Consider the following 24,533-nt stretch of genomic DNA (forward strand, 5'->3'; position numbering starts at 1 on the left):
CATCCAACAAGATGCAGTTCAGTGGTGAGAAAAGTTAAGGTCCTGCACTTAGGTAGGAAAAATCAGATCCTATTCTGCCTACAGAATAGGCAGTACCTGGATTAACAGTAGGTGACTTGGTGGACTACTGCTTATCTATGAGCCAGCAACATGCTACTGCTGCCCAAAAAAAGCTGATGAGGTTCTAGGCTGCATAACAGAGGGACAGCACAGGAAATGAGAGTAGCAATTGCACTTAAGACTTATCTACTGCTCCATAGTGCTTTAAAGCATTCTCTGAACGGCTTACAATGCCAGCCTATTGCTGCTCTATATAGCACTGGTGAGGCCACACTTGGGAGTATTGTGTCTAGTTCTGGTCACCATAGTACAAAAAAGTTCTGAGGCCCTAAAAAGAGTGCAGGGAAGAGCAACAAAGGCGATAGGGGCCTGAAGCTAAACCATACAATTATGACTAAGGGAACTAGATATGTTTAGCCCAACAAAGAGAAGCTTAGGGATGACATGATGTTGTCTTCCAACACTTGAAAGGCTGTTATAGGGAAGAGGGGGTCAATTTGTTCTCCAAAGCATCTGAGGGCAGGACAAGAAGCAATAGGTAGTTCATCAGAGGGAGATCCAACCTGGAACTAAAGAGGAATTTCCTGAGAGTGAGAATGATAAATTAATGGAAGAGGTTGCTTTCCAGAGTCATGGGTGCTTCACTTCGTTTCAAGAAAGTTTGGAAAACCATTTGTCTGGAATGGTATAAGGCCTCATCCTATAAGGGGGTTGGAACTAGAAGATCTCCAAGATCCCTTCCAGCCCTATAATTCAATGATTCTATGACTCAGGATCCCAAATTTAAAGCCATGTAGTATCTTATTTCCTCTGTGCTTCAACCTACAGTATGTATTTTCAGCATTTTGATGCTCTCACGCAATTCCCATTTACCAGTACTTATATAGGAGATCGTTCCAGAGCCAAATGCATGGTTAGGAGATCCTAATACCAGATTCTTGAGCAAATGTGTACAGAACTTTATCTTTCAATTAAAAATAAAAAAGAATCTTTGCAATTCTATTAAGACTTATATGTTCATTATCATTATTATATATTCATCATAATTTGTGGAGCAGAAGAGATTTTCCCTGCAGTCAATTTAACTTAATAGAATACCAGGCAGCTTAGAAATAATATTGATTATTAAAGCCTTTGAAGCAGGAAATATACAAAACAAAATTAAGTATTTAAGCATTTTTTCTCTCTATCCATGCCGCAGAATGAGAATAAACCACAACCACTTCTATCACTGCTTTGGAAAGAAGCCATATTTTCATTCAAGTTCTTACAACTCAGATTTTTTTGCAAAATGGAAAGCCCCTTTTCTTCTATAAATAGCTACAACAACCACATGTATACTGGAAGAATATGAAGATCAGCTACACACATTTATTTTACAATAATTGAGTGTAGATATTAAGTTATATTGGGCACATATTCTTCTTCCAAATCACCAATTAAAATGTATTAAAAAGTACAGTAGGTACTGCAATAAACTTTAATAAGCTATTAAATCTAGTTCTTTAAAAAAAATCAAAAACTCCTTCAACTAATACTTGACTCTTATAAGTCCATATAGTTTTGCGGGTGATAATATAAAAATCTTTTGTCATTTCCTTCTTTTTGGATGTTTTTTCAATTTGTCCAAAGCCCTTATGGTATTCACTAGGAGTTTGTTCTCCATGTAAAATGGTCCAATTCAACTTAGCTTCTCAGTTCAGACAAGAGTCTTCAAATATTATTTGCTGAAACATAATGTCTGGGGCAAATTTAAAAAGTATATTGAAGTTCTAAGATCCAATATACATTTTAATTCATTTCAAAACAGATTAAGAGGAACATCTGGGAATAGGATGTACTCAGTAGGTCTAGATAGATGTAGCTTAGGACTTATTGTACATCAACAAGAATTCTTGATTCCCAATGTTTTAGCATTACTAAATATAACCATTTTTAAAAAAGTTTCTGACATGGGGGGGCGCAACCCTATATGAGAACAAGCAACAGAAATTCATTTTTAATGTGTGCCAGTGTACTCATAGTAAAAAATGACAATAAATCTTATCTTATCTTATTCATAATCTTTGACAAGGTCTTTAGAAAAATCTTCTGGATACTCTAAAAAGTGCATGTTAGAATTCCTGATCTGTTGTTGACTTAGATACAGATTTGTATATTTGGTACAAGATTCATGGGTTGAAATTTCCCCATCCTACCATTACTTTTTACCTAGCTGAGCTCTTGCATCCAAAATTTAGGATTCTAAAAAAATTACATAATCCCCATAAACCACAGCTTGTCTGATTATTCCTAGCACTGGATTCAATCACTATGACATTCATGCAAGATCAGAACAGTTTTGATATATTAAAATTGCATGGACTTGTAATTGCAAGGTTGTGTGCCTCCATGAACTAAGGAGTTATCAAAGAAATATGAACATTAAACAGGCAGAATGTTTAACTACATCCCACTTACATCCAAGCAACTTTAGAAAAGGAGGAAGACTTGACACTATGATACAGATACCTTTTTCATCATTTATCTTGACTACTTAAAGCCTTTTACGTTGAATCCGGCAATTATAATACTATCTAGGGACTAACGTATAACTTATATGTGGCAACCCTCACCTTATTGTAATTTACTAAGAATTCTCTCAGTAGAATATAGAAATCCGTATCTGACATTAAATAAATTTCATAAGCCTCCTTATCACAATTTCCACCAGAGGTAAAGAATCTTACTTTGTACACTGCAGGAAAGACCTAATTCTTCAGCAAAGGCAATTACTTAAAACAGCAGATGCTGAAGAGTGGGAATTAGGCAGAGCTGTGTGTCCTATATGACCGACCCACACTTTTGGAGTCTACAGCAAAGGTAGACATTTTCCTGATCTTCTGATGCCTTGAATTTAACTTTCATGGTCTCTTATCACCTATCATACTGAATGTCACTGGCAAGAGCTCATTTCCAAAATGCCTAGAGAAAAATCAATACATTATCATCAATATTAGCAGAGCAAAATAAAACACAAAATGAAAAAAATGGCACAAACTTGCCTTTGAGCATGAAAAACATTTATATACTAAATTCTACCAAAACATTTTCCTGTATTCTTCTCAATACATCTACATTTTATTTCATATATAATCAATGTTTGCTACCATCAGTTTGGCCTGTAATCATCATCCAAGACCAAGGTTATGAGTGATCTTTTTTTTAAAAAAAAAAGACATCCTGTAATTTAATTTTTGATATTCTTTTAGCATTTTATATATGCTCAGGAACACATCTCCTAATAAGGACTCCTGCTGATTCAATTCTCCATTAATAAGACAGTCCCCACTAGGATGAAGGAAAGTATTCCTCAAAAGGACTACTGTAGATTCTTGAAGAAGATCAAAGTAAGCTATACAACTAGTTGTTACTTATTCAGTAAAAAAAAACTATGCTCTATTTCAGATATAAACTCTGAGAGGGATGTTGGAGTCCTGGTGGACAATCACTTAAATTTAAGCCAGCAATGTGCTGCAGCTGCCAAAAAAGCCAACACAATTCTAGCCTGCATAAACAGAGGGATAGAATCAAGATCATGTAAAATGTTAATACTACTTTATAATGCTTTGATAAGGCCACATTTGGAATACTGCATCCAGTTGGGGTCACCATGATATAAAAAAGATGTTGAGGCTCTGCGGAGAGTGCAGAGAAGACCAACAAAGATGATTAGGGAACTAGAGGCTAACACATATGAAGAACGGTTGCAGGAATTGAGCATGTCTAGCCTAGTGAAAAGAAGAACTGGGGTGAGATGATAGTAGTGTTCTGCTATCTAAGGGGCAGCCACAAAAAAAGAGGGGATCAACCTATTTTCCAAAGCACCTGATGGCAGGACAAAAAGCAATGAAAGGAAACTAATCAAGGAGAGAACCAATTTAGAACCAAGGAGAAAATTCTTGATAATTAGAACAATTAATCAGTGAAATGACTTGCCTCCAAAAGTTGTCAGTGCTCCACACTGGAGGTTTTTAAGAAGAGATTGGATAACTATTTGTCTGAAATGGTACAGGGTTTCAGGCTGGATGAGAAGACTTCCAAGATCCCTTCTTACTCTGTTATTTTGTTAAATTATGACCAAGGTTAAGAAATATGCCAAGGTTAAGAAATATGCTAATTCGTGATAGGTTTCTCTATAGCTTAAACCAGTTAGAGTAATAGTGACTCTTAACATACAACATATAGAATTTGTCTTCATTAGTTTCTTATTCATATTAACATGAATCATATGCGATAATAACATTATTCAGTTTTCACTTATTGCCAATTGAATTCCAAGAAGATTATTTTAATGAACATGGCTTTAGTTCACTGGAAACTAGAATTGAAATATTCCCAAAGCAATCTGCTACAGAAAAAAATATGCAGTCAGAAATTTAACAACTCAATATAGTAATATACTATGCAAAGTGCATTTAGGGTTTTGTTACCAGTCTAGGTAAATTTGCCCTCTTTTAAAACAGAAAGGTCAACGCGTAGTCCCCTACCTGATGATTCTCACCTTGTCCCTTCATTACACGCCCCACACACACACACAAACAAGCCCTGTGCTACACAATTGTGAAATTTGCATTTGCAAATTTGCCAAATCAGTTTAATGGCACTCTAATTGCTGCTATATTACATTCATTTGTGTGTTTGACATATGGAGAAAGCAGAACATTGCACAATTCTCTTGGCACCTTGGAAGAAAAAAAAAGCTAAGTATGAGCCCAGCTGTCCCAATGTGACCTTAATACAGACAAACTACTGCAATATCTGGGCTGCAAACAATTTGAACATGTCCCTAAGGACATCATCTTTGGTCCAGCATAATCTGTCTGCAGAAAGAAAAATCTCATCTCTTGGAAGCATCGCTCATAGAGTAAGGTATGCAAAAGGATACACACACAGCACAGACAAGCCCACATAAACTGAAGTCCCATACTACAGAAATGCATCAATCTGTGGATGATTGATTGAAATGGATCAATCTGTGGAAATCATGAATTTCTGTTTTTTTGGAAACAGATAATAACATAGCAATCCTCATAACGTAACAATCATATCCAGGTATTAGTTTTGTTGGCCTAAATTCTATTTTACATTTCAGTGTTCTACAGTTATATCAATTAAAATAATTCTGGTGCAATCTGATGTTGATATATTGTTAACTGAGTCAAGTTTAATTTAGCAAGATTTATTTTTCAGGTATTTATATTCATTTAATTTTGATGCTGCCTGATTCTAACCAACTCTGGGTAGTTGGTAAGCATGTAGAAGCTTGTATTTTCATGGAACAATTATTGTCAATACTGAATTTTCATTTTTGGAATTAAAATCAGCTTAATGCAGCAAACAACAAAAAGAAAACTCATTTGTGGCCAAAAACATTTTTGTGACATTAGTTTTCATAGGAAAGATTTACCAGCTACTTGCCTGGGTGTGATAAAATGGAACTGTTGACTATAAAAGGTCTTAATATATAAGATGAACAATTTTTAAAATAAGCAGTTGAAAAATTTGATCTAACTACTCTCAATAAAAATCAACCTGGGAAGGTTTCATTCTCAAAAGAAAACTAACTTCACTTAGGACACTCTTTAAAAATTATTGATCAAATATATGAAACTAGAAAATTCTTTATCCCTGAAAAATGGGAAAATAATATTTATAAATGTCAAAATTAGCTTCCTCTCTTATCAAAGCTATCAATTATGTCCTACCAGTCCTGTTCTATATTTCTGTCTAATAGGGTCTCATTTAACTTTTCTTTGATATCACTGCTGCTACTTCTCAAACTGCCAAAGAATTCTTCCTCCTCAATAACTTTGTCAGGGGAACAAAAGAAAGTCATATTTTTAATATTATAGACTTCACCTTCATACGGAATATAATAGGTTTAGCATCAGATGTAGAGATCACAGGGAGAGAATTATGCAAGAGGTTATTTTCTGGGTCTAGTGGCTCCTTGTTTTTATCAATAAGTTAGGCAAAGGAGCTAACATATTGGGGCTCCTGGGCTTTTGGGGAATCCCATTTCTGGTTATGGTTGGGGTTGTACTGCCCCAAATAGACTCAGTGTGTTATCTAGGCATCTCCTGGAGACACAACTTGAGGAGCAGGAAGCAGTCTTGGCCAGAAGGTCCTTTGCACAACTGCTGTGGTTTGCTCCTTCCTGAACCAATGTGTCCTTCTCAGTCACACATGTCCTAGTCACCTCCTATTTGGACTATAATAATGTGCTCTACATGGGGCGGTCCTTGAAGAGTATCCAGATGCTTCAGCTGGTTCAAAATACAGCAGCCTGCACAGTTTTGTGCAAGTCTAGTTTGGCGCATATGTCACCTCTTTTGCAGAAGGTGCATTGGTTGCCGATTTGCTTCTGGGTGCAATTCATCAAGATGCTGGTTATCACTTTTAAAATCCTATATGATTTGAGGTTAGGTTAGTACCTCTCCTCAGATACAGCGACCTGACTCACCGGGGTGGGAAGGCATGGCATGTTGCAGGTCCTGTCTATTAGGGAAATACAATTGGTGGGACGAGCAAAAGGGCCTTCTCAATGGTAGTGTCCTCTCTATGGAATACATTGTCCCAGAGATAAGACTGCCCCCCCCCCCCACCATCTTATTATTTTTCTGGGAAGCACTAAAGACGTACTATGTGTGGGCCTGGGGACCCTAGGCCGATACAGAAAACCAAGTGGTTGATATGATTGTATAGGTTTTATGCTTTGAATTGTTTTAAGGTTGTAAGCTGCCTAGAATTAGCATGTGTGATTTGGCCATATAAATATAATATAAATAAATAAATAAATAAATGGCAGCAATAGTTTTGCTCTATGCTGCACTCATCAAACCATATCTGAAATACCATGTTCAGTTCACCAAGTGCCACAATACAAGGATGCTGAGAAACTGGAAAGAGAGGCAAAGACGCTGATGATGGCTAAACTCTTTGAAGATTGGTGAAAAGAAACTTGATGCCTTTAAGCCTAAAAAAGAGCAGTCTGAGGGAAGCTTTGATAGCTCTCTTTCAATACATGAAGGATTGTCACAAATCAGAGGATGCACATTTATTCACCAGAGCACCTGAACATGGGATAACTACTAGTGGGCAGGATACGATAGGATAGGACAATAAAAATATGATAACAGCTAGTGGGCAGACAGAGATCCAAGCTTGAAATAAGGAGAAGTTTAATGACTATGGGAATTATTAAGCAGCGGAACAGCCTCTCTCCTGGAGTGATGCCTGGAGGTTTTAAAGGTCATTTGTCTGGGTGCAACAAAGATTCCTGCCCAGGGCAAGGGTTGGACTAGAAGACCTTCAACACTATGATTCTATGAAACACACGACACAGAAGAGGCAACAAACGAAAAAGTCAATTTATAACCATGACACCCCCCCTCCAATGTTTCTCAACCAGATTTTTATCCTGGAAATATCAGCAAGGGGCGGCGGTCCTCAAGGCAGAAGTGCCGGGACTGTCCTGCCCATTCCTCATGCTAACTCCCATCGACCTCAGAAACCAAGCCAAGCCCAGGGAAGAGGCGGCAGAGGCGGCTCCCGCGACGGAAAGTTTAAGGACAGAGCGGAATAAGGCGCAGCTTCCCTCAGCGGAGCGCGGGGCCTGACTGACTAAAGCTGGAAAGTTTATTCGGCTTTGGCTGCCGCTCTTCCGGTGGGAGCAACCAGAGGCCTCCAGCGCGGTCAGAGGGAGCGCCTGCTCCGGCCCAAGGCGGGCTCGGGAACGGCCAGGCACCCAAACCCTGCGGCCCGATCCTTCAAGCTCGTCGGGTTAAGATCTCTCCTGGAAGGGCGCAAAACCCCCGGAGCGCATGCAGCCCCCGGGAGGAGCGAGATTGAGCGAAGGTCCCTTGGCGACTCCTGTCCGCAAGAGTTGCAAGACGACCGCGAACCTTTCGCACCGTCCTTTGGCGTCTCTTTCTTTTGTTTTAAAAAAAGAAACACACACGCCCAACCTCAGAGAGGTTGCGCTGTATAGGATCGGGCGGTGGAGTTCCGCCTTGGGACGCATTCCTGGCACATAGAATTAAAATCGTAAAACCACTCTCTCGTACTCCGCATTTTTAATCCGAAATAAACCTCCCCGAGACGGATCAGATTCCGCCATGTTACGCTCGGAAAGCACCGGACCTCCTACACTACACGCGGGCTCGGACTGGTCCGCCGTAGGAGTAAGGAGCTTCCAAGCACCTTTGATCCGCGTTGACGGTTCAAACGTTCCACAGGTCCCGCTACTCATCCTCTCCACTAACCGTGCACTTTCGTTCGCGTGTAGCGCTCCTTTGCCCGCGGCATACCCGTCTAGACAACTCTCCGTCATCATCATTCTCACGAGACAAACAAAAAACAAAAAACAAACGCGCTCCCTGACATCCAAAACGCTCCTAGGCGGGATCGGGCTGCAAGACGGCCGCACGGCCCGGGGATGCCGTCCATCCAGCGTTCTCAGCTAGAACGCGAAAGGGCAGGCGAATAATTTGGCTTTCTCTGGGCCACAAAAACAGGAGGGAAGGCTTTTCTGGTCGGCAACTATTTCCCCCCCACACCGAGGCCCGGGACAGAGAATACACCCCAACTTTCGCCTAATAAGACCGGCCAATCTTAGCGGCTTCCAAATCGCTGGGCGATTTTCCGCGTCCAAGAGTTGGCGGCGGGGAACTGAGCGGACTTCATTCAGCCTCAGCGGCAACGGGTGGGTTTTGGCCCAGGGGCTTCCAACGGCTGACCGGTCCCGCCAATTTAAGAAGGCTGGCCGACCCAGCCCTTCTGCCTTCTTACCCCCTCCACCCCCCACCCCCAACCCGGGAGTCTCTTGCCTTCCAAGCCTTACACAGTCACCCCCCTATCTTCCCGGCCGTTCCTGCCCGTCTTCCGCTCCTCGGCCAGGGCTCCCCTCCTCCGCGGCATGGGACCAACTTTGGTTTCCTGAACCTCTTCCAACTTCCAAGAAGGCACGGCTGCCCTTGGCCGGCTCCCCGGTTCTCTTGCCCGCCCGAAGCAATTAGAATAATTTTTGCACCAGCGCCGAAGAAGCTCCTGGGGCCAAATGCCCCCCCTCCCCATTCCAGAACTGTGCCCACCTTGGTCTTTAAAAGAAGGGCGGCAGAAAGCTGCAAAGGATCCAAGATAGAGGAAGGGGGAACCAGCCTGCTGGCGTACACCACCACCACCTCCCCGGGAAACCCAGGCCCCACCCCTCCGCAGCCCTTGCACTAAGCAGGAACGGGGTTTCCCGTACTCACCCACCCCCCTTTCTTTCCCCTTTTAATGCCCAATGGAAAGTCAGGGGGCAGCTTCCACGACTCCCCTCCTGTGGCTGCGGTGGCTGCGGCGGCGTCCGCCTCCGGCGCGCGGCTCTTTCTCCATTCTTCTCTTTCCCCCTCTCGGGCTCCGAATGCGGCGGCCGCGGGACACAGTTGGGACATTCGCTACATTGTTAGCATTCCACACGGCCCCACGTGACCCAGACTCGGCGTCATTCCATCTCCCTCCCTTCGCATACCAGCGGGGAGCGGGGCCGGCGGCGGCTGAGGGGGGAGGAGGGAGGGCGTGCGAGATCGTGAGGTTCTGCCCGTCAAACACCGGCTGGGCGGAGCCAGCTGGAAAACATCTGCTCCGCCCCCTTCGCCTTCTGAGGGGAGAAGAAGGCGCTTTGGCGGCAAGAGCTTCGCTGAGGTAAAAGCGCAATGCGGGCTCGTTGAAAGTTCCCCTCACGACTGTCAGACCGCTGCAAGCGTGACAGGTTATAATATATAGTACGTTGGGTTTTATTTTATAAATGAACTGACGGGAAGCCGCGCTCCATCGAAATCGATGTTGGGACATAAAATCACGGATTTCTAATCGACCCCTAGAACTGATTCACCCACAGCTCAACCGAAACAGGGTGCAAAACCAGCCGTTGGGTTTATAAAGCGTGGCTTACGGTTCAGTGTGTCAATGCGATATTAGTTTATTCAATAAATAAATAATGGTAAACAAAACCCGGGGCTTCTTAGTGCGACGGGTGAAACCAGACTCTTAATCTACTGACTGGTTCATACCTGTTGCTTAATCCAGAATGCGGTTTTGTTTTGAGTTGCATGGGTGAACCTAACACATTGCGGTTTTCAAGTTATGATTTATAAGACTGTATGAACTAATTTAATTTTGGCTTTTGCCGCAAAGTACTGTCTAGCTCAGCAAAACTGGGCAAGGTGTGATTCGGGGGTGAAGTTAATGAGCTGGTCTAGCTAGCTCAACAGGTCTGTTCTAATGGAGGCTCTGTGATTCTTTTTTATTTGAAAATGAACTGAACGTGCAAAGCTTTCCTATTATGTGCCCTGATTTATAGCACCTTCAACAAGAGTTGTCTTGAACTTCGTTCTTACGGTCATATCCAGAATCATTGATTCATTTGAAATAAATCCCATTCAATTTGGGATCACCTTCCAAGTTTGCAGATCAATATTTACTGCATTTAAAAATAAAACTCCAAACATAACTCATAATAAACATGTATTACATTTTTATGTAATTAAAATAACATAACATAAATGACATTTCTTATATATGCGTGTGTGTGCGCGTGTGTGTGTGCGCGTGCGTGCGTATGTGTATATATATATATGTGTGTATACACACATACTGGTATATACACACATAAATACATACAGTATATGTGTATGGGTGTGTGTCTTTTGAGAGCAGGTATCAGAATTTCATTTTAATGTGTGCCATTGTGTACATAGAAAAGTGACAAAGTTATCAAATTCATTTTAGGACAAAACTTTTATTAAGACAGTTCAAAGACCACAAAAAAAGCTTTTAAAATATATTAATCTTTTCTTTCCTTGTGCTTTCTTTCCTTGTTGTAAGGGACTGAGAGAGCTTTCTTACCAGCCTCATCTACCAGTAGTTTGGTTGGCCTGGATAAAGCTTTAAAAGAAATAAGAAAATAGGGCTATTATAACATTCAGCCTGTATAAGAAATGGGACATCTATTGCAGATTGAACCTCAGCCATCAGAGTCTTAAAAAAAAATCTGGTGAAAGGTAGAGCACTGAGTACTTCAGGCTTTGTTCCCAAGGCTGCTGGTGGGTGATAAGATAAGGATTCCTAACAGTCTTCCTGCTTTGATGCTGAGTGGATGAATTCCTTTGTGTGTCTGTCTGGTGTGTGCTAGGGGCGTGTGGAATACACACACACACACACACACACACACACACACACACACGCTATCCCTTTAGTATTTGTCCAGTTTATCGAAGTATGTGGGGGCAGAATCATCCTCAACTGACCACAATATCATGACAATGAAAAAAACCCAGTTCCTGAGATACTTGAATGCAAATCATTGTGCAAATACAATAGCAATAAAGTTTGAATTGCAACACACAGTTCTCTCAGCTCTTGCTCCCTGCTACTTCTGCCACGTGTTGGGGAGGAGGCAGGGGCTGCACCTATGGAACCTGGGTTGTATTTCTAGAAGTTGTGGGTTTTCCATCTCTGGAGCTTTCAAAGATGGACAACTTATTTTCCTGCACATTGCAAAGGAATTGGAGGATCCATGTGTTTATTCCAACTCAATAATTCCATGATTTTCATGTTTCTAGTAATTGAGAATAGAAATGTTAGTGTTAACAGCCTGGTAGGCCTTTACAAGGGAAGAGGGATTAGAATACAGCCATTCATTTAGTGACCTTTGGTAGTTGCAATGGTAATGAGAAAAGTGACTTATGGCCATTTTTCACACTTACGACTGTTGCAGTATCCCTGTGGTCATGTGAACAAAATTTAGATGCTGGGCAACTAGTTCAAACATGATGGTTGCATTGTTCTGGAGTCACATGATAATTTTTTGCCACCTTTTGGCAAGCAAAGTCAATGAGGAAGCCAGAGTCACTTAACAACTGTGTTACTAATTTAACAACTGTGTCAAGGTAGGTCATAAAATGGGACAAAACTCACTTAAAAACTGTCTTTCTTAGCAACAGAAATTTTGGGCTCAGTCATGGTCATAAAGATTATCTGTAATAGTTTTTTACTATTTTAATTTTGATTTTGTGTGGGGCGGGGTCAGTGTGTGTGTACAAATACAAAGATACAAATACAAAGATAAGTATTTGGATTGGCGGTTACATAAATTGAACAAATAATCCTCCCTTCCTGTGGCCTGGTTATCTCTCAAGCCTCAGAGACCAGTTCCTGCCCTACCAAGAACCTAGTTTTTGCCTTTCTGTAGTGACAGGTTGAATCCAAAATAAAATAATAGAGAGTTCTGTATTTCCAGATAAGCTAATTCACCTTGAATGACAGAGAATTGCCTGGAGTGAGAAGTAGGTGGTCTGATATGGGACCTAGTTTCTCCCAGATGGTTACTCTAGGTCTCCAAACTTCTCAACTTGATGACTTGTGGACTTCAATTCCTAGAATTCCATGCTGGCTGAGAAATTCTGGAAGTTGAAGTCAGCAAGTCTTACAGTTGCCAAGTTTGGAAAGTCCTGTAGTAAAACTAGCTAGGGAAAACATTTGGGAAGTGGTGTGACTGTGATTCATAAGAACAATACTCTCCTTATCAGGATACTTGTAAGGGTAAGTTCAGGGCCTGAGAGATTTATAGGTTGGTTTGGAAATCTTTGGCTGCTTCTGTAGAGGGAAGAAGGAATGGCCTCGAGGGATGGGAGGAACAGTCCTGACCAAGACAGCGTAGGAATGTAATCTGATTTAATGTCTCAAACAAGCTGCTCTCTAGTTCTCACAAAGTTAAAAGAAGGAGGACGGGAAGTGCATTTAGTTTTGCAAAATTCTTTTACTATAACTGTTCAATAAAAGTAGTACAAGTAGTCCTCAACTTACAACAGTTTGTTTAGTGAATTTTCAAAGTTGCAACAGCATCAAAAAAAGTGACGTATGATACTTAGTTTTTCACACTTACGACTGATGTAGCATCCCCATGGTCATGTGATCAAAATTCAGATGCTTGGGAACTGGTTCTTATTAATGACAGTTGCCATGTTCCTCTGGGCCATGTGATTCCCTTTTGTGACCTAACAAAGTCAATGGGAAAACCTGCTTCACTTAACTGTGTTACTAACTTAACAACTGCAGCAAGTCACTTAACAGTTGTGGCAAGAAAAATCAAAAATGGGGCAAAACTCACTTAAGAAGTGTCTCACTTAGCAATAGAAATTTTGGCCTCAGTTGTGGTTGTAAGTCAAGGACTACTTATACTGATGTACAAGATATTGGATTCCTAGTCTGATGTCTTGATGGAGTGACACCTCCCGTTGCTTGATCTCCAGGATCTAAAAAATGGTGTCCTTGCCTGTTCACAGAGAGGCTAACCAAAATCAATAACCCCTTTCTGAGTCTCTGCCTCAGCAAACTGAGCAGTCAGTTGAGTTCTAAAATCCAAACAATGTAGCTGCTGAGATATTTGCAGTGTTAGTCCACTCCTCTTTAACAAATACTGCTGAAGGCAACTGGGAAATATCATGCTTTTGGTTGCAGTTGACTGCCAAAAGTTTGACAATACCTAGGAGGGAAGTGATTCATACTCAGTGTGACATGACTTTAGCAGTTGTGGTACATTAACTGAATATGTTTCAGCATTGGAGACTTCTAGGTTTTTGGTGCTGGAGAATTTCAATATTTCCTTTGGACTGGTTTCTCAGGAACAGTTCAACACATAGCAGCCGTGTCATCTAGGAGCCTACCCTAATTGATCACAAGGCCAAGACATGATTCACGTCATTGTGTTCTGATTAGAGAGGTATTCCATGGTTGGGGACACCTGAAGTTTCCCAATTACAGGTAGTCCTCATTTACTGACTACAATTAGGACCAGCAATTCTAACTCTAAGTTATAAAATGGAGTCATGAGACTGTGTCAGTTTATAATGTAAGTTCATCAAGTTCTAGATGCAGTCATTATGCAAAACATCGTGGACCATTAAGTGTGATGTCATGTGACCCTGACATGTGACTTCCTGCCATCTTCCCCATTGACTTTGCTATTCAGAAGCCAGCTGTGAAAGTCATTAATGGTGACCATGTGGCCATGGGATACTGCCACCTGAAAGTGGGTGCCAAACATCCACATGGTGGAGATGCTACAATGGCTGCAATTTCAAGGACAGTTCATAAGTCTCTTTTTCAGCACCATTGTAACTTTGGTTGCTGAATGAAGACTACCTGTATTATGGACAAAGCACTAGCCTGTTCAAGTTGCTTTAGTCACTTCATCTGACCTTTGCAGACTAATGGACTTATTAAGATAATCTACCTGGAATAATTATTGAATTCAGCTGTATTCTAAGAGACTATGGGAGGGAATGACTACACCAGTCTGCTTGGTACCAGCAATAAAATGCTTACAAAGACAATCAACACAATTTTTCCAAAGAGTTCTCCTTGAACTCTTCTTTCAAAAATGTTACTAAGGTATACAGATGAACAATGAAGCTGAAACAGCAAAATAAACAGCTAAAGCAATGATGGAAGAACACTAACTCAAATTTGAGAGGGCAAAGCCAGAGTCATAGGGAAGACAATGGTGGAGATTTAGTTTTGGGGGGATTCTGCATGTACTGTTTATTTATTTTATTTATTTGATTTGTCAATCACTTACAAGATAATAGGTATAAGTATAAACATAGTTATGAATACATGAAATGAATACATATAAGAAAAAACAAACAAACAATAGGACAGGGACGGTAGGCACGTTGGTGCACTTATGCATGCCCCCTGTATTGCATCTGCCTGTTGAGTTGTTTTATGCTAGGAGAGGGCTGAATTATAGCCACACCTACTCCTCCGGGAGTTCTTTTATGTTATCATCAGGTTTGTTGCAGTGCTTTCAATTAGTGTTTTTCAGATTAAATCTCTCATGTTCGAGTCAATCTGTATGCCAGCTTTGATGTACAGTACAGACTACTATGACAGTGTCTAGTCAGTCTTTTATTGTTAGACCAGTTCACTTTCAGTTTGAGATACCTTAGGATGTAGGCAGGTTGTTTGGAAATGTATTTTTACTGCTTTTTCTTTAGATCCTTGTTCAACTTGACTAGGAACTTCGACCTGTGAGGTTATTAGAAATGCCTTTGTTAATATGATATGTATTATATTCTGAGGGAGGCCAGTGTCTGGTCCATAAACTTCAGTTAATCCAAGATTTTGGTAGGTAGGTTTTGTATCATGTGACATTTGCTGTTCAGGCACTACACAGGCCACCAGTTTATTTCTACACAACATAGATCTGGACTAAGGATGGAGAAGATGCCTCTTTTTATAGGAACCTCCAGGTGTATTGAAAATTGCTGTGAGTTTATATGGCAGCAACTCAAGATTGTTCCTTCTGTGCTACTGCTGTCCCAAATATTTGGGAAAAACTTCCTGCAGAGCTGAGAGGCCTGTTCATTAGCTTTAAAAAAAAACCTTTGAAATACGTTTTATACATTTTTTTACTGTTGATTTCAACAATTAATTTTATTTGTTTCCTAAAATTCCTACTGACTTGTTTTTATTTGTGCATAATAACGTGGAAGTAGAGACTTTAGAGTAGATTAGTAAGGAAATCTAAGGACCTACGATTATTTTAAAATCCTAGACTTTCTCCACATAACACATTAAACCACACAGTAGTTTAGCACATGTTACTTCAACTTACTATCTATTCCAATTGGTTTATGCTGGAGGTGTTTGCCAATGCAGAAAATTAAATTAACTGAGAAAACCATGGTTTACTTAATACAGTCACAGAGAATATTTCTGTCAATATTAACCACGATAAAGTAATTCATAGGCAGCATATATTGGAAAAGATGTTGGAAGGCAAATTTGCTTTATGCTCTGTTTGTGACTTAATTAACTGCTACTATTAGATGGGCTAACAGGTGGTTAAGCAGAGATAGAGCTTGAATTCCACACATTGTCCTAACCGATCGTTCATTTAAGAATGGTTCGTTGAATGATCTACAATTGGGATAATTCACAAAGTATCTCAAGATATTATGCATTGTGGTATTGGCTTAGTAGACTGGGTGAAATGAGCCAAATGTGGCTTATTCATTACTAAGCAAACAATAACTTGAGCATGATGTGCGAACATAGGAATGCTTAAAAATAGCACAATATCAGCCTAGAGGCAGGGCTCAAGGGGACCATTGAAGGATTTTGTCCTTATCTCATTTTTATATTCAATCAGTAGATATATGTGGTTGCTAAACAGGTGTGCAAATAACACAGAGCTAGGAAAGCAAGCATTTGGGAAGACAGAGACAAAAGTCAACACACAGTAAACTGAATTATAGTAAGAACTGTACTTTACTGAATTAACCCAATTACTGGATTTGCAAAGTACACAGAATCATAAATTAGCTATAATGGTTAGCTTTGCACACATTTTAGCCTGGCTTATTATGCCAGTTTTGAGATTCAGAAGGAACTTAACAGGCTGGAACACATAAAGATGGCAAGATGAAATCCAAGGGAAAGTACTAGATTTAGTTACAATCCCTGTTCTTCCCCCAAGCAGACACAGGTATGAGATGAGGAAGATGATTTAGCTTGCAGACTGTATATGTGAAAAAAGATGAATACCACAGAGGAAACCTCTACTTCAGATGGGGATTCAGCCTGCAGAAAGGTAAGAGTATCTGCCACCATTTACTGAAGGGAAGAGGGATTTCCATCCCAATTCCCAACTATTTCAACCTGGAAGAAATGGGGTAGGCCAGCAAACCAATCCTGAACTGAATGTTCTGGTGGATCCCATATTGAATATAAACTAGTATCTAGTTCTCTACAGAATTTTTAAAAATTAATGTAATATTAGGTGGCATTAGTGCAGATTATATAAAATAATTATGCTCTCTTGCATGTTATTAAAATGGCACTTAGTTGTAGCCAATTATTGGTGTGTCCTTCTGTAGATCAGTAGGGTGAGGATTCAGAAACCAGGTTCGGTGAGGAATGCAATTGAAAGAGTTGGCTGTGTTCAGCCAAGGCAAAAAAACCCACAGGAAAATACAATTGCAGTAAGGTAACTATGCGGAAGATTAAGGAAATTGAAATATTTGCTTTAATTTAGGAGGACTACTAAACCAGTGGGTGAAAATGTCAGTGGAACAGGCTGTTTGAGGAGGTTGTGGCTTCTTTTTTACTTCAAGTATTTAAGCAGAACAGCCATCTGTTGGGAAATGTTCTAACTATGTACTGAATTGTAGATCCTGCCATAGCAAGAAGTTGGAATAAACTTGGAAGGAAGCAATCCATGACCAGCTGCAGCCTCCACCCATGTTTTGTGACTCCGACAGTCTCAAGATTGGGCTGCTGAAATTCATTAGAAAACCACCAAGCAATAGCAGCATAGTTTTCCAAGCAAACTGCAGGGATGTGTCCAGGCAATAGACAAGGTTAACACTGATTTGAAGGCACTAAAATAAAACAAATGGTACTCACAAGTTATTTCATTATGTGCCATCACATTGTTATTGACACCTAGTGACCACATAGATCAGGACTGTCAAATGAGCACTGGCCACGCCCATGCCCATGTCCAGTTTAGCGAAGGGGAAAAAAAGTCCCAATACATCATGTGACGCCACCGTGATGATGTCAGTTGAACACCCCTGACATAGATAGATTTTCTCCACCACGATCTATCCCTAACCTGTTCTTTCAAATTTTTCAATGGTGCCACTCATCACTACTGAAACTGAATCCATCCACTTTGCTGCTGGTCATACTCTTTCCTTCCATCTTTTCCAGCTACCCTTTCCAGAGACCTGGATCTTTGCATAGTACTGGTATATTTGAAACAGGATAATTTGAGCTGGTCATTTGTGATAATAAATACAATGCAATACAGTGCAATGCAATGCAAAATATTTCATAATCTGTGCATCAAATCAAATAAAATCTTTCCCAATGATTTAAAATTATGTTCCCTTCACAACATTATAATATATTGTTATATGATATATAATATGCCTGGAATTGCTTGGATAGTGAGATGGGCAGCATATGCATTTAAAAATAAATAAAAAATAAATATTCCCCCAGTAAATAAAAAATTTAAAATGCTCATCCCTTGGCTCTTCAAATTCTATTATACTACTACATAAAAAGTTTTGCTTAGACTTCTTTATGTCTAATCAGACATTTATCTGACTAATATCTCCTTGGCATCTCAATTTCAATCTTTAATCTTTTTTTTTTTAAATCAGGATTTTTTTTACTAGTTTTTGCATGTTTTTTCCCTTGGAAATGAAGAAAATGTGACTTCAGGAATATTGTTACTTCAATTGTCCTGCCAATTATTTAACAGAATAACAGAGTTGGAAGAGACCTTGTAGGTCTTATAGTTCAGGGGTGTCAAACTCACGTCATCATGGCATCGTCACATGATATATCGTGACTTCCCCCCCAAACTGGCTGTGGCCATGGCCAGCATGTGACGCATCTGGCCCTCAGGTCACAGGTTTGACAGCCCTGTTCTAGTCCAACCCCCTGATCAGGCAGGAAGCCTTATACCATTTCAAAAATGGTTGTCCAATCTCTTCTTAAAAACTCCAATATTGGACCACCCAAAACTTATAGAAGCAAGTCATTCCATTAATCAATTTGTATAAAATACCCAGGGTTGGTCCTTAAGAATCATTTATTGAGGTGAGAAGTTGGAAAATAAATTGAAGTTTGGATGAGAGAAGAAAATCCTTAAGTTCTTCAGAAACTTGCAGGGCTAAAAGGATGGAGTGAAGCAGTTCTCTATTTATCAAATACCAGCCAACCTTAAATAAGATTGAAATCATATAAGCAAAGCAGTAGAACCTCATTTTTTAAATTATTGTAATGCTTGTCTCATGAAGCCTGGCAATGAGATTGCTTAAATTAGATTATTGCTTAATGGTTCTTTCCCAATAAGTCTGGTTTATAAAGCACACCTAAAAATAATGTTACATATGTGAATCAAAAATACCTCTGGGAGCAAATATAATACTGCCCTTAGATTGTTAAAAGGGGAAGTGTGTGTGCATAGCCAAAATTATGTAGTTTATTTTTAACTGTTCTTATTGACTAATTTTACACTCCAGCAGTCTGTTTGGAACAGTATTTAAAAAGCAAGATATTGGAGGTCATACTATTGTCACTGTGAAATAACAGTTTGGCGGCTAATGAATAGAGGAAGCCAATGAGTAAAGACAAAAGGTTGTTCAGCAATGTTTGTCGCATTGCTCCCGCAAAAGTCTTGGGATGTTGACAGTGCTTATAAACACGCATCATACTCTATGCCCTCTTCTTATTGGTTTAATGTATGCTTTGCCTTATATGGCTAAACATTACAATTTTTTGCACATCCGAGACACTTTGTTCCCTACCTGGTGGTAAGAAAGATAGCAAAATGGGGCAAAATTCATTTGACTCAGAAATTTTGGGCTCAATTATGGTGGTCATACACTGAGGACTGTGTGTACATTATTAGCAATGAAATGATACATGGAGATGCAAATAATCAGTATCCCAAAGACATAAGAATAGTCACCAATCTCAACTTATTCCTTTGATTTTGTGGTCTCCAAAAACCTTTACCTTGAAGGAGAGAATTGACCTTGAATAGCCTTTTCCTCAACAGGTGCCCACCAGATGTTCTGGACTAGAACCCTATTGATCTCATTGAGATGGACATAGGAAATATATGTAATACCACAGCATCATTTAAATAAGGGTTACTTATTTAAGGCTGCTAACTGTGATCGTGATAAAAATTAAAAAGTGATTGCTTAATTGCAACATGATTTCAGATTGGTTGCCCCAATGTAGAAACTGTTAAATCATAAACAGGATCTATGCATTGCCTGCATACGCTAAATATTAGCTCAAAGTTGAAAATCTGAAAACTATAACATTTTATTGGGTTTTGGCTTAGGATGACATTTAAAGCTAACTGCCAAGATTTGTAAACCTTGGTTTATCACTCAGCCTGATATGTGCATCCAGCCAATGGTTATTCAACCAGATGTACTTAAACAATTATTCAGTAGGATGTGTAAGCCCAGAATTGTAAGAATGCTTATGTTAAAACGGTAATGTTATATATAGAAGTTATGAAATGATGCTGTACAGGTATTAGTTTTAAATGCAAATTTGCCATTTTATTTCTGTCTGATTGTTAAACATTAGCTATGGTTTTCATTCTGCTATATATTCCACAACATTGGTAGCAAAGACTCTGATTCTATTCTCTGTGTTATGCTTACATGCCACAAACTTTGTAATAGATGTGAGATCATTTTAAGGGAGTTCAGAGAAATTAAAAGAACTCTTCTTTGGGTTTAGTTTTTGTTGATCAGGTCTTTTCTCATGAGTCATTGTACTGATGGGCTGTGAATCTGAATTGTGTGGACCATGGAGAATGTACCTGTGATATAAACAATGGCTTGACCTTAACCTGGTTTTAAAGGCCTTAATTTTTTAACCTCATTTTTTAAATGTGAGTTGTGGGCAGGATTAGTGAAAAGGTGATTATATAACTTGTCACTAGAGATCCACCCAACTTGCATTCTCAGCATGCCAAATAACCATGCTTGCCAAAAATTTCTTGTCTAGAAGTCAGCATCTTTCCTAGTGCCCTCTAAATGAGTTCCCAACCCTCACAACTGGGGTTTGTGGGAGATGTAGTTGCAAATTTAGAAAGCATCAGACTAGGAAATGTGTGTATGTGTGTATTTCCTACTATAATAAACCACACATGGGTGAGATCATGAACACATACTGTAGGATTCTTGCTAAAATACATCCTGAGCAAGTTACTTTCTCAAAAGTCAATTTCTCATTAATGGCAATGAGAAATCAACTTGCAGAAAAGATACTTGCTCAATATCAAGCAATACAGGTAGTCCTCGACTTACAACAAACAACTGAGCCTTAAAGTGAAACATTTATTATGTGAATTTTGCCCCATTTTATGACTTTTCTTGCCACAGTTGTTAAGTGAATCATGACAGTTGTTAAATTAGTAACACGGTTGTTAAGTGAATCTGACTTCCCCATTGACTTTGCTTGTAGGACACTGGCAAAAGGTGATCACAAGGCCCTGGGATACTGCAACCATCATAAATACGAGTCAGTTGCCAAGTGTCTGAATTTTGATCACATGACTATGGGGATGCTGCAACAGTTTTAAGTGTGAAAAATGGTCATAAATCGCTTTTTTTCCAGTACCGTTGTAACTTTGAACGGTCACTAAATACATTGTTAAAGTCGAGATCTACCTGTACAGTTTGTATTTTAGCAAGAACACCAATCCTATATGTTCATGATATCACCCATTTGTGCCTTCTCATACTCTTTCAGGATCCACAGCCTTCTTCCTTTACCCAAAACTGAAAATTTATACTGTTGACCTTCAACCACACCCAAAACATTCCCTGACTATCAAAAGCTTTGCAGCCTAATAATAAGAATGATAATACCACCTGGGGAATTGAGGCCAACAATGTTAAAGTCAACAAAAGAAGACAAAGGAACTGTTCTAGGCTGACAAGGAATCCTGGGAATGCTAACCATAAATCACCCACAGGTATTTCATTATTGTCATCTAATCCCGAGTTCACGGAAAGAATGTAAGATTTCAAAATGATCCCTAAACTAGTTCAGAGATTGGCATCTTGTTTACTACTTGAGGCGACTCCAAAAATGTACTATGAGAAAAGCTTTTTTGAAGAAGAAGAATGGAGGAGGAGGAGGAGGAGGAGGAGGAAGAAGAAGAGTAGGAAGCCTCATGCTCAGAATGTTGGTATGTAGACCCAGAGATTATGAGACAGAATATGAGTAGGAGAATTCCTTCAATGAGCTTGTTTGGAGACATAATGCAGACTATAAACTTAGCAGAGAGTTAATTTATTTACTCTTTATTGTCTTTAGGATTCACATAGAAAAAAAAACATACTGTTGGTGACTGCAAAGATGGAGCTATGACTATATTTAGATTGTGTGAAGCTGCTGTGTACAAATTGGGTGCCGCACAAGGCCATTGCATGAGAGAGGGTGCCAGCTAAATAAAAAAAGAAGATATTAGTATGACTATTAGTACCACTTCATAAAGCCTTAGTAAGATCACATCTGGAATACTGCATCCAGTTTTGGTCACATTACAAAAAAGATGTTGAGACTTTGGAAAAAACACAGAGAAGAGCAACTAAGATGAATGGAGCCTGGAGCCTGGAGAAAGGAATCCCTGTGAGGTCTCTTGGAGGAAGAAATGGTACGGAAATTACAAATTTCACTTTTACATAGACATTCCACTGAACTCATCTGGATTCTGAAGAAGCAAAAAAGGAAAAGTATTGATGCCATTGAACATTGGTGTTGGAGAAGACCCTTGATGTGATAGAAGATCATTGAACAAATCAGCCTAAAGTTCTTGCCTGAGGCACAGATGATCATCCTTTTTCTTTCCACATTTCCCACCTTTTTCAAGAGAACGGGGTATTTGTATAATGTGTCCAAAGTAGGATAATTTGAAGCTGGTCATCTGTGCTTGAGACAAGAACCCTGGATTGATTTGTTCAATGATCCATTTGCACATGGACTCCTGATTATTTTCAGGAGTCTTCTTCAACACTAATATTCAAAGGCATCAATGCTTTTCCTATGGACTTAGTTACAGTGGTGATGAGGGCACTACTGGGAGATCTAAAAAAAGCCATCCAGGTTAGAGATAGGTTGTAATGGGAAAAAATCTACATGGTCAATAGGAGTTGAAAACAATTTGATGGCACATAATCCAAATCAGCAGGGCTTACTATGAACAGATATGTGCAGGTTTGCACTGCAAAACAGCTAAGAAGACAATACTGAATATTCCCTGTAAAACTCTTATTCATTTAGAGATTTGGTTTAAAAATGTATTATGAATGTTGAAAAGAATTCCCAGTGAAAGCAAGCAGCACATTAATTAAGATATTTGGACTTATTTGATACTCTCATCTTGCTATTGCTTGCTTCCTAGGGCTTTTTCATTGATTTGTCATCTTCATGCTGAACTTTCTGCCCACACCCTGGCAGGTACTGTGTTTTATCTTATTTTAAGGGTACTAACTTTTTAATCTGAAAAGCTCAACAGTCGTCATGGCTTTAATTTCCATTTTTAGCCATTTTCTATTTCCGTTTCTGTTGTGTGTGCTATAATCTGATGTTGAGTGGGCTTTTATGACTCATGAGACTGGGTTAGACCTGGAATATCCATTTTGCCACTTATCCTGTCCACTAAAGTGGGCAAAATAATAGCTGGTTTCCAAAAGTAAACGCAGAATAAAAAATAAAACTTGGTCTACAAATATTAACAATATGCTAGGCTGGACTGACTATCTGCTAGCCCGATTTTTCTCCCCAACAAGTGCTCTCCAGTCATGTTATGATTACATGTCCCAGAATTACCCAACCACCATGGTCCAATGAGAACGGCAGGAGTTGGAGTTCTTCCAATATCTGGAATATGAAGATATTCTTCCAAAATATCTTCAAGGTAACAGATTGGAAAAGGGTGACCTATTGTTTATCTTATTTTAGAAGAAGATTTCTAGGTGTCACAGAAAGATCTTTCCCATCACTGCAGCTTCAAAATTTGGAAACATGACAGATTGTATCCGGAATCTTCATTATACAAGCAATGTGCTTTCTTCACATAATGAATAACTTTAAAAAAAATTGAGGAGATACAGCAGCTCCAATCTGATTTTTTATGAGATAGAATACATTCTTCTTGACTCTTTTTACTTTATCTTATCCTCCAGGATTTCTGTGCACAGTTTGAATAACAAGATTAGGCTAGCTCTGTAACACTTAAATGACCTTGTGAAGTGGTATGTAGAATATACTTCTGTTGTTGAGAGCATAACATACAGCCTGTTTTAATTATCATAGATTGAATTCATACATCAATATGGTTTGTCTGGTTTTGGCTTAGTATTTTATATGAACTCAGCTTATTCAATAAAATGTGGTACACAAAGCATGGCTTAGTGTGAATTGTAAGCTATGCCATAGAGGACAGTTCTCCTATAACCAGTCTTCCCTTATCTAATCTTCTGTCAGTCAAATTTATGATCCATGATTACCATACCGCTAGTAGTAGAGTATTGGGAAGTTACTAGAACAATTTAAATATGAGATGAGATTGGGTATATTGCTGACATAGTATGACAATTTGCCCTCTCCCAACTTAATGTTTTGGGCTTTTAACGTCAGAACTCAACCAGCATGGCCAATTTGTTCAGAGTTCTGTACATTGCAATTTTAGGTCTTGTAGAGTATATCAGACTGGAGAAAGCTATGTTATAAGGTGGGATAATTATTCAAAACTATATTTCTTCAACTTTTTTTCTCCTATTGCATAGTTTCTATTATTTTCTGTTAGAGCAGCCCATTTTTCT

The 24,533-nt window shown here is 39.4% G+C and overlaps 1 long non-coding RNA gene across 1 annotated transcript; it reads left to right on the forward strand.

Moving 5' to 3' along the window:
* Positions 1–9,751: 9,751 nt before the first annotated feature.
* On the forward strand, positions 9,752–24,143 carry LOC148130389 (uncharacterized). Its single transcript, XR_015749735.1, has 4 exons — positions 9,752–9,789; positions 16,634–16,744; positions 23,111–23,166; positions 23,671–24,143. It is a non-coding gene; the product is annotated as an uncharacterized LOC148130389 (long non-coding RNA).
* The last annotated feature ends 390 nt before the right edge of the window (positions 24,144–24,533 follow it).

This window comes from Notechis scutatus, chromosome 5 (assembly GCF_049901735.1).
Source record: "Notechis scutatus isolate UNSWTSFEM ecotype Mainland chromosome 5, rNotScu1.2, whole genome shotgun sequence".
Classification (NCBI taxonomy): domain Eukaryota; kingdom Metazoa; phylum Chordata; class Lepidosauria; order Squamata; family Elapidae; genus Notechis; species Notechis scutatus.